Source organism: Ovis aries, chromosome X, assembly GCF_016772045.2.
Source record: "Ovis aries strain OAR_USU_Benz2616 breed Rambouillet chromosome X, ARS-UI_Ramb_v3.0, whole genome shotgun sequence".
Lineage (NCBI taxonomy): Eukaryota > Metazoa > Chordata > Mammalia > Artiodactyla > Bovidae > Ovis > Ovis aries.
In genome coordinates, this window is record NC_056080.1 from 81,831,357 (window position 1) to 81,843,082 (window position 11,726).

General features: G+C 42.2%; 1 pseudogene; it reads left to right on the forward strand.

The window, feature by feature from the left end:
* Nucleotides 1-4,946: 4,946 nt before the first annotated feature.
* LOC105605530 (histone H2A-Bbd type 2/3-like) lies at nucleotides 4,947-5,276 on the forward strand (annotated as a pseudogene).
* The last annotated feature ends 6,450 nt before the right edge of the window (nucleotides 5,277-11,726 follow it).

Here is an 11,726-nt window from a genome sequence, read left to right on the forward strand (position 1 = left end):
ATGTCTTCTTACTGGATTGAACTCTTATTGGGAACACATGTACACCCATGGCAGGTTCATGTTGATGTATGGCAAAACCAATACTGTAATTAGCCTCCAATTAAAATAAATAAATTTAAATTAAAAAATTATAGTCATTACAGTGGATGTGGCAGTGGTGTTATCTCATCGTGATTTTGACTTCCATTTTCCTAATTACTAATTAATTAATGACTAATATTAATTAATTGAGATTGGGTGCAATCTAACAAATGACAGAATGATCTCTATTTGTTTCCAAGGCAAACTATTCAATATCACAGTAATCCAAATCTATGCCCCAACCACTAATGCCAAAGAAGCTGAAGTTGAGCTGTTCAGTGACGACCTGGACTAACCTTTTAGAACTAACACCAAAAAAGATGTCCTTTTCATCATAGGGAACTGGAATGCAAAAGTGAGAAGTCAAGAGATACCTGGAGTAACAGGCAAGTTTGGCCTTGGAGTACAAAATGAAGCAGAGCAAAGGCTAACAGAGTTTTACCAAGAGAATGCATTGGTCATAGCAAACACCCTCTTCCAACAACACAAGAGAAGACTCTACACATGGACATCACCAGATGGTCAATACCAAAATCAGATTGATTATAGTCTTTGCAGCCAAAGATGTAGAAGCTCTATACAGTTAGCAAAAGCAAGACCGGGAGCTGACTGTGTCTCAGATCATGAACTCCTTATTGCCAAAACCAGACTTAAATTGAAGAAAGTAGGGGAAACTAGTAAACCATTCAGATATGACCTAAATCAAATCCCTCACGACTATACAGTGGAAGTGAGAAATAGATTCAAGGGACTAGATGTGATAGACAGAGTGCCTGATGAACTATGGATGGAGGTTCATGACATTGTACAGTAGACAGGGATCAAGAACCTCCCCAAGAAAAAGAAATGCAAAAAATCAAAATGGCTGTCTGAGGAGGCCTTATAAATATCTGTGAAAAGAAGAGAAGTGAAAAGCAAAGGAGAAAAGGAAAGATATACCCATTTGAATGCAGAGTTCCAAAGAATAGCAAGGAGAGATAAGAAAACCTTCCTTAGTGATCAATGCAAAGAAATAGAGGAAAACAACAGAATGGGAAAGACTAGAGATCTCTTCAAGAAAATTAGAGATACAAAGGGAACAAATAAAGTACAGAAATGGTGTGGACCTAACAGAAGCAGAAGATATTAAGAAGAGGTGGCAAGAATACACAGAAGAACTGTACAAAAAAAGAGCTTCACGACCCAGATAATCACAATGGTGTGACCACTCATCTAGAGCCAGACATCCGGGAATGTGAAGTCAAGTGGGCCTTAGGAAGCATCACTCCGAAGGAAGCTAGTGGAGGTGATGGAATTCCAGTTGAACCATTTCAAATCCTGAAAGACGATGCTGTGAAAGTGCTGCACTCAATATGCCAACAAATTTGCAAAACTCAGCAGTGGCCACAGGACAGGAAAAGGTCAACTTTCATTCCAATCCCAAAGAAAGGCAATGCCAAAGAATGCTCAAACTACAGCACAATTGTACTCATCTCACACTCTAGTAAAGTAATACTCAAAGTTCTCCAAGCCAGGCTTCATCAATACGTGAACTGTGAACTTCCAGATATTCAAGCTGGTTTTAGAAAAGGCAGAGGAACCAGAGACCAAATTGCCAGCATCTGCTGGATTATTGAAAAAGCAAGAGAGTTCCAGAAAAACATCTATTTCTGCTTTATTGACTATGCCAAAGCCTTTGACTGTGTGGATCACCACAAACTGTGGAAAATTCTGAAAGAGATGGAAATACCAGACCAACTTAACCTGCCTCTTAAGAGGTATAAATCTGTATGCAGGTCAAGAAGCACTATTTAGAACTGGACATGGAACAAAGGATTGGTTCAAAGTTGGGAAAAGAGTATGTCAAGGCTGTATATTTTCACCCTGCTTATTTAACTTATAGGCAGAGTACATCATGTGAAATGCCAGGCTGGATGAAGCACAAACTGGAACCAAGATTTCTGGGAGAAATATCAACAACCTCAGATATGCAGATAATACCACCTTTATGGCAGAAAGTGAAGAGAAACTAAAGAGCTTGTTGATGAGGGTGAAAGAAGAGAGTGAAAAAGCTGGCTTAAAACTCAACATTTAGAAAACTAAGATCATGGCACTCAGTCCCATCATTTCATGGCAAATAGATGGCAGAAAAATGGAAACAGTGACAGACTTTATTTTCTTGTGCTCCAAAATCACAGGATTTTTTTTTCCCATAGGGGAGTGGCCAAGATGGTGGAATGGGAAGGCTCTGAGCTCACCTCTCCCATTGACATACCAAAATTACTACTATTTACAGAGCAATTGTTGATAAGAATAACTTGAACACTAGCAGAAAAGATCTGAAGGAAAGAACCACAGTGACACAGGTAGAAGGAAGTGAAGACGTGATATAGTCAAGACCCATATTATTGTGGGAGGATAATTACTATTGCATAGGTTCTCCCCAAGGACAGAGTAGGAGTGAGTCCCACATCATGTTCCTCAGTCTAAGAGTCTTGTGTCAGAAGGACAAGATCCTAAAGCATTTGGAGTCAGTGGGGCTTACTTTTTAGAGAGCCAGAGATCTGTAGAAAAACTCCACACTTAAAGGGTGAACACAAGATCTCATACACTCTGAGACCAAAGCCAGAGGCAATAATTTGAATGATGCCTGGGAGAGAGCCACTTGCTGATCTTGGAGACACTTCCAAAGAGGTAGGAGGCAACGGGGACCTCTCCTAGGGACACAGACACTGGCAACAACTATTTTTGGGAGCCCATTCTCAAAATGGATCACAGACATAACTGCAAAACTCTAAAACCCCTAGAAGATAACATAGAAGAAAACCCAGAGGACCATGGGTATGGTGATGACTTTTTAGATAAAGCGTGAAAGATGACCTGTGAAAGAAATAAGTGATATGCTTGATGCCATTAAAATTTAAAACTTCTTTGCAAAAGACCCTGTCAAGAGAATAATACAAGCCACAGACTGGGAGAAAAATATTTGAAAAGGACACATCTCATAAAAGATTGTTATCCAAAATATAAAAAGTATCTACACTTTGGTGTTCATCCTTTGGGTGTAACGTCTATGTCTGTCTTTATTTATTTATTTATTCTGCATGTAGATGTTCAGTTGTTTCAGTATCATTTGTTTAAAAGAGTATTTATGTTCCACTGTCTTTTCTTTGCTCCTTATCCAAAGATTAGTCAATTATATTTATGTAGGTCCATTTTGGGGCACTCTGTTCTATTCCGTTTATCTATTTGTTTATTTTTTTTCACAAATACCACACTATTTTGATTACTGTAGCTTCATGTTATGTCTTCAATAGGATAATGTCAGTTCTCCAACTTTCTCCCTTTCCTTCAATATTTTGTTGGCTGCTGCTAAGGCACTTCAGTTGTGTCTGGGTCACAAAGAGTCACTGTAATCCAGAGAACTGTAATCCTGCCAGACTCCTCAGTTCATGGGATTCTCCAGGCAAGAATATTGGAGTGGGTTGCTGTGCCCTCCTCCAGGGGATCTGCTTGACCCATAGATCGAACCTGTGTCTCTTTACATCTTCTGCATTGTCAGGCAGCTTCTTTACCACTAGTGCCACCTGGGAATCCCATTGTGTTGGCTATTCTGGGTCCATATAAACTTCAGAACCATTTTGTTGCTATCTACAAAGTAACCTGCTGGGACAATTGGACTTTTTAAATTGGGTTGTTTATTTATCATAAGTTTTAAGATATCTACATCCTAAGTGTACTTTATCAGTTACATTGACCTCAAAATATGTTTTCTATCTGTTGCTTGTCTTTCCAAACTCTGAACAGTATTTCTCACAGAGCTAAATTTTAAATTTTGATAAAATTCAATTTAAAGTCTTTTTTTAAATTGGAACATCATATCTAAGAATTTTTTTGTATAACTCAAGGTAATGAATATTTCTCATGTTTTCATTTATATCATTGGAATAGAATTAAGAGTCTAGAAGTAAACCTGTAAATCTACTCATGGATATAAATCCCAAAGAGTTGAAAACAGGTGTTCACACAGAACCCCACAGAGGAATGTCCACCACAGTAGGCACAAGGGAGAAGTCACTCATCCACTGCTGAGCAGATAGAAAACATGTGTGATCTAGCCATACAGTGGAATACTATTCAGCCAGGAAAAGGAAAGAAGTGATGATTCATGCTATCACGGGCACAGACCCTATGCTAAGTGACAGCAGCAAGACACAGAAGGGCACCTATTAATTGTATGCTTCCATCTCTAGGAAATTTCCAGAACAGACAAAGGCCTGTGGATAGGAAGCTGATGAGTGGTTGGTTGCCTGAGGACTATGGGGGTAGAGTGGGGTGGGGGAAACTTCAGGAGGGGGCAGTGGGGATTGACTGCCTGGTCAGTACAGGGGTTTCTCTTTGTGGTGGTACCAACGTTCTGGAACTAGACACAGTGGGGATGGTGGCCCAGCACCGCCAGTGTATACTTGGTGCCACTGGGTGGTCTGCTCCCTTCTCTGTACAAAGGTCTCCTCCCGTGGAAAGGGAGAGTTCCAACAAAGAGAGGGTCCAATAGGCAGGGTGAGCAGGATCCTGCCAGTGCCATTTCTTTGCAGGCCCAGGCCTGTGGGGGTGGGGGTGGGGTGGGGAGGCATGGGAAAGCAGTGATCTCAGGGGATCTGCCTGTCACAGAGTGTGCGCCCTGACCAATGAGGGGCTGGCTTGTGGTTGCTAGGATACGGAGTAGAGGTCTGAGAGTACCAGCTGTCTTGAGAGGTTGGGACCAGCTGACTCATCTCACCGCCTCTCATCCCACCGCATCTCATCTCACTACGTATCATCCCACCACACCTCATCCCACTGCACCGCAAAGCATGGCCTCGGGGAAAGTGGGCTCAATGGTCAGCATGCCCAGGGAAAGGGGCCATCGAAGGTCGTCTGGTCGCTGCTCCCGAACTGCCCATGCCGAGCTGTCCTCCATGAGCCACATGGAGCGCCTTCTGCGGGAGGGCCATTACGCCCAGCGCCTGAGCTCGTCCACACCCATCTTCCTAGCAGCCATCATGTAGCACCTGACTACCAAGGTCCTGGAGCTGGCAGGCAACGAGGCCCAGAACAGCGGTCAGAGGCGCATCACCCTAGAGCTGGTGGGCATGGCGGTCCACCACAACGCTCTGCTCAGTGGCTCTTTTGGGATGACACCCATCTCCCTCTGCTCAGTGGCTCTTTTGGGATGACACCCATCTCTTTGGTGGCCCCAGCCCGGCACTAGCTGCTCAACCCTGTGTCGTGGGTCCCAAGTCCTGGGTCCCATGTGCCTGACCCCCAGACGGGCCTCACCCCGGCTGTCGGGTGGCAGGTCTGCTCACTGACCGACTGCACAGCCCAGTGCCTCAGGGCCAGTCTTGTCGAATCAATCAAAGTGTTTCAAGACATCCCTGTGTGTGCTTCAGTCACTTGGCCTGGGAGGTGGTGGTGGGACACCCCTCTTTGGAGAGGTGGGGGTCGGGGGTCTGACTGGAGCAGAGTGGGAGTGTTGTGGGTAGGGGTGGAGTCGGGGATGGCAGGCAGAGAGGAGCGGTCACCCACAGTGACAGCACATGCAGTGGCCTTGGTGGGAGAGGCTAGCTGCAGTGGGGGTGCGGTGGAGTGGGGTCTGGGGTGAAGGCCGGGGAAAGGAAGGCTCCCCCTTTGGCTCTGAGCAAGTAGGAGCCAGGCCAAGTCCCCAGAGGCACCAGGGTCCTGGAGGTGATGCTCAAGACCGAGAGGGTGGCATCATGGTCGAGTGAAGGTGCCAAGGTGACTGACCGCCCAGTGGCATGGGATGCAAGGATGGTGGACAGCGTGCTTGACAGGGGTTCCCATGGAAGTAGGGCCTAGATGCCCATGGGGGCAGGGGCCTAGACCACAAGACTGCGTGGGATGGAGACTGGGGTGGGACATAACCCGCCTGTATGCAAACTCGGAATCAGGGTCACTTGGGGTCACCAGTTGACTTTTTGGTCTTGTGCCTTTAGAGATGCCAGGAGATGCCCTGCTTGCAACCTGTGGGAGCAAGCTGTCACCTAGTAATGGCAGGCTGTGGCCAGGGCCTGTGCCACCACCCTAATTTTGCATATATGACTTTCGCGGGACCAGGCTCCACCTCCGGCCACTCAATTTGCATATCACCATGGAAATGGAGCTTTAGCCTAGAAAGCTGGAATAGTCATCACGTCTGAGACCCACGTTTTAAAATTAATGCTATTTCTTTATGCCTTAGGTAATTTGGATTTGATTAGTAAGAAGCTTTATGCTGACTGCTGCTTCCCTGATAAGGAACTAGGCTTTTACTGACCTTTAATTTCATTTTAAATAATGAGAACATAATACCTGCCCACCATTTCAGAATAATGGTTAGAAGAATTAGAGGAAATTACATATATATGATATACATAATATAGAACAGAAAAGATCTTTTTAAAATATATAAAAACACATTGCTTACTCACTTAGTCAGTCATGTCTGACTCTTTAGCGACTCCGTGGACTATAGCCTGCCAGGCTCCTCTGTCCATGAAATTTCCCAGGCTGGTATACTGGAGTGGGTTGCCATTTCCTTCTCCAAGGGATCTTTCGGACCCAGGGATCGAATTTGCTTCTCTTGCACTGGTGGGTGGATTCTTTACCAGTGAGCCACCAGGGAAGCCCATATAAAAGTACACTTGTGCTAAAATAAAAACTTAGTAAGTAGTAGGGTTAGTTCTGTATGCAGTCCATGGTACCATGATATTTCTTTTTTGTTTTTGGTTTTCTTAAATTATGCAATAAAATCAACCTCTTTTGGAGCCCAGTTCTATGAATTTAGCACATTTATACATGTGTGCATTCACCACCACAGTCAGGACATGGAACAGCTCTACCAATCCAGCAAGTCCCTGGTCTGGTACAGCAGTCCCTGTTTAAGTGCTTGATTTTTGTTAAAAGAATGTTGGTTAAATAGACCCCTGGGTGGAGAGTTGGATGGGGAGCAGAAATTCAACAAATACCACAAGGGAAAGTGAAATGGAGAAGTTATGACTCATAAGTCCTGGAGGAGGTACAAAGCATGCCTGGAGGGCCACACAGGAGTTCAGGGCAGGGAACAGGCAGAGAAGGCAGCAGGGACTGGGACTTACAGCTTTTATTAGGGCCCATAGGTTAAGTGTTTCTGGGGTTCCCTGGATAAGGCCAAATTGGTCAATTCAAAACCAAATAAAATAAATAAATAAACCAGCAGAGTTTTAGTAAGCTCTGTGGGAGTTCTATCTAACAGACCCACAAGAGAAAGGAGCTGGGAGGCAGAAGAGACTGTTAAATTGCCAGGGCCTTTGGGGAAGTTATCTCAGTTGCAATTTCTTATGACCCTGCTGGCTGTCATCCAGGGCATGCCCTTGAGGATAAATTTGCGTCCACTCAAGGTCCCTGAAGGCCCCTTAGCCATACAAAAAGAATGTGATATTATAGAGTATTTTAAACTCTCAATAGCTGTCAAACTCTTTCTTCAAATCTAATCCTTGACAACTGCTCCTCTGGTCTCCATCTTTTAAAAAACTAACTTTCCCATATGTCTTGTAAGTAGATTCATTAAGTCTATCAGCTTTTGAGGCTGGCTGCTATCACTAAACATACTGCTTTTGAGGTTCATCAAGATTGTTGTGTGTTTCAATAGTTATGTTCTATTGTTGAGTAGCATTCCATTGTGTGGACGTACCACAGTTTGTTTAACCCTCTGCCTATTGGAGGACATTTTGGTTGTTTCTAGGTTTTTGGCAATTTTGAACAAAGCAGATATGAGCATTCATGGATAAGTTTTTATATGAACATATAAGTTTCATTTCTCTAAGGTATATACCCAGGAGTTGGACGACTGGATCATATGAAAAGGTTCTTCAGGTCTCTTCACAATTAGCCTCATTCTCATGCCCTAGGGGCAACCATTGTTCTTATGCTTTTCACCACATGTTGATTTTGCTTGTTTTGGAACTTAAATTATAGAATCATACATGTAAGCACTTTCAGTGAAGCCTCTTTTGAGAAGCACTCATATTTGATGTGTGTATCTATGTTCATTCCTTTTGTCACCAAATGTTTTATAGCTATATTAATAAACTGCTGTTGATTTATACATTCAACTGTTGATGAACATCTGGCTTCTTTTCAGTTCTTTATTATTATGAAAGAAGCTGCTATAAACATTTGTGTTCAAGTTACCACGTACTCATATTTTTTTCATTTTCCTTGGGTAATTTCTAAAAGCAGAAGTGTTGGGTAGTAGGATAGGTATATATCTAGCTTTATGAAAAACTGAAAAACCACTTTTCAAAGTATTTGTACCATATTACACTCTCGCTATGTGTAGGGGTTTTAGTGGTTCCATATCCTTGCCAAAATTTAATGTTGTCAGCTGGTCAGTTTCAGCCATTTTGGTGGATATATAGTGAAATCTCATTGTGATTTTTAATTTGCAATTACATAATGAATAAAGATGTTGAGGATATTTTCAATTTTCCAATAAAGTGATTTCAAAATATCCAACATAACTATTATTTTTCTAATACCAAAATAACTACCTTAGCTTTCTTAGATCTTCTGTGTAGTACATATTTATATTTCATTTACTTTCAATCTTTCTTTGTCATCATGCTAAGATAGCATGTCTTTTTGAATTTTTATTTTATTTTGATAAACCTTAAAATAAGATCTATCCTCTTAAAATATTTGTCTGTGTGTTAGTCACTAAGTTGTGTTCAACTCTTAGCGACTGCTATGGACTGTAACCCATCAGAATCCTCTGTCCAAAGGATTCTCCAGGCAAGAATACTGGAGTGGGTTGCCATTCCTTTTCCAGGGGATCTTCCCGACCCAAGGATCAAACCCAGGTCTCCTGCATTGCAGGCAGATTCTTTACCAGCTGAGCCACCAGGGAAGCCCTATTACATTTTTTAGTGTACAATATATTATCATTGCCTGTAGATACAATGCTATACAGCAGATCTTGAATTAATTAATCTTGCTTATCTGAAACTGAATGGGCAATGACTAATAACTTTCAACGTCCCCCTCCCAGCCAGTATTCCAGAAAAACAGTGTTCAGTTGTTCAGTCACGTCTGACTCTTTGCGACCCCATGGATTGGAGCACACTAGGCTTCCCTGTCCATAACCAACTCTGGAGTTTACTCAAACTCATGTCCATTGAATTGGTGATGCCATCCAATCATGTCATCTTCTGTTGTCCCTTCTCTTCCCGCCTTCAATCATTCCCAGCATCCGGGTCTTTTCCAATGAGTCAGTTCTTCCCATCAAGTGGCCAAAGTATTGGAGTTTCAACTTCAGCATCAGTTCTTTTAACGAATGTTCAGTAATGATTTCTTTTAGGATTGACTAGTTGGATCTCCTAGCTGTCCAGGAGACTCTCAAGAGTCTTCTCCAAAACCATGGTTCAAAAGCATCAATTCTTTGGCACTCAGATTTCTTTTTTTTTTTTTTTTCCATTTCAGCATTGTTTATAATACTGAAAAATTGCAAACAATATATAGGCCTATATACAAGAGATTGGTTCAAATAATTACGGATTACACATTCTCAATTCATTTCAGTTCAGTCACTCAGTCGTGTCCGACTCTTTGTGACCACATGAACCACAGCACACCAGGCCTCCCTGTCCATCACCAACTCTTGGAGTCCACCCAAATGCATGTTCATTGAGTCGGTGATGCCATCCAGCCATCTCATCCTCTGTCATCGCCTTCTCCTCCTGCCCTCAATCTTTCCCAGCATCAGGGTCTTTTCAAATGAGTCAGCTCTTTGCATCAGGTGGCCAAAATATTGGAGTTTCAGCTTCAAAATCAGTCCTTCCAATGAACACCCAGGACTGATCTCCTTTAGGATGGACTGGTTGGATCTCTGTGCAGTCCAAGGGACTTTCAAGAGTCTTCTCCAACACCACAGTTCAAAGGCATCGATTCTTTGGTGCTCATCTTTCTTTATGGTCCAACTCTCACATCCATACATGACTATTGGAAAAAACATAGCTTTGACTAGATGGACTTTTGTTGGCAAAGTAATGTCTCTGTTTTTAATATGCTGTCTAGGTTTGTCATAGCTTTTCTTCCAAGGAGCAAGTGTCTTTGAATTTTATGGCTGCAGTCACCATCTGCAGTTGTTTTGGAGCCCCCCAAAATAAAGCCTGTCACTGTTTCCATTGTTTCCCCATCTATTTTCCATAAACTGATAGGACAGGATGCCATGATCTTAGTTTTCTGAATGTTGAATTTTAAGCCAACTTTTTCACTATCCTCATTCACATTCATCAAGAGGCTCTTTAGTTCTTCTTTGCTTTATGCCATAAGGGTGGTGTCATCTGTATGTCTGAGGTTACTGATATTTCTCCCTTCAATCTTGATTTCAGCTTGTGATTTATCCAGCCCCGCATATAGCATGATGTACTCTGCATAGAATTTAAATAAACAGGGTGATGATATACAGCCTTGACATACTCCTTTCCTGATTTGGAACCAGTCTGTTGTTCCATGTCCAGTTCTAATGGTTGCTTCTTGACTTGCATACAGATTTCTCAAGAGGCAGGTGAAGTGGTCTGGTATTCCCTTCTCTTTAAGAATTTCCCAGTTTGTTGTGATCTACACAGTCAAAGTCTTTGGCATAGTCAATAAAGCAGAAATAGATGATTTTCTGGAACTCTCTTGCTTTTCCAATGATCCAATGGATGTTGGCAATTAGATCTCTGGTTCCTCTGCCTTTTCTGAATCCAGCTTGAACATCTGGAAGTTCACGGTTGATAAACTGTTTAAGTATGGCTTGGATAATTTTGAGCATTACTTTGCTAGCATGTGAGATGAGTGCAATTGTGTGGTACTTTGAGCATTCTTTGGCATTGCCTTTCTTTGGGATTGGAATGAAAACTGACTTTTGCAGTCTTTGGCCACTGCTGAGTTTTCCAACTTTGTTGGCATATTGAGTGCAGCACTTTCAGAGCATCATCTTTTAGGATTTGAAATAGCTCAACTGGAATTCCATCACCTCCACTAGCTTTGTTCCTAGTGATGCTTCCTATGGCTCACTTTACTTCACATTCCAGGATGTCTGGCTCTAAATGAGTGATCACACCATTGTGATTATCTGGGTCATGAAAATCTTTTTTGTATAGTTCCTCTGTGTATTATTGCCTCCTCTTTTTAATATTTTCTGCTTCTATTAGGTCCATACATTTCTGTCCATTATTGTGCCCATTTTTGCATGAAATGTTCCCTGGTATCTCTAATTTTCTTGAAGAGATCTCTAGTCTTTCCCATTCTATTGTTTTCCTCTATTTCTTTGCATTGATCACTGAGGAAGGGTGTCTTATCTCTCCTTGTTATTCTTTGGAAGTCTGCATTCAACTTGTGTGTCTTTCCTTTTCTCATTTGCCTTTAGCTTCTCTTCTTTTCTCAGCTATTTGTAAGGCCTCCTCAGGCAGCCATTTTCTTTTTTGCATTTCTTTTTCTTGGGGATGGTCTTGATCTCTGCCTCTTGTACAATGTCACAAATCTCTGTCCATAGTTCTTCAGGCACTCTGTCTATCAAATCTCATCCCTTGAATCTATTTGTCACTTCCACTGTATAACAATAAGGGATTTGATTTAGGTCACACCTGAATGGTCTAGTGGTT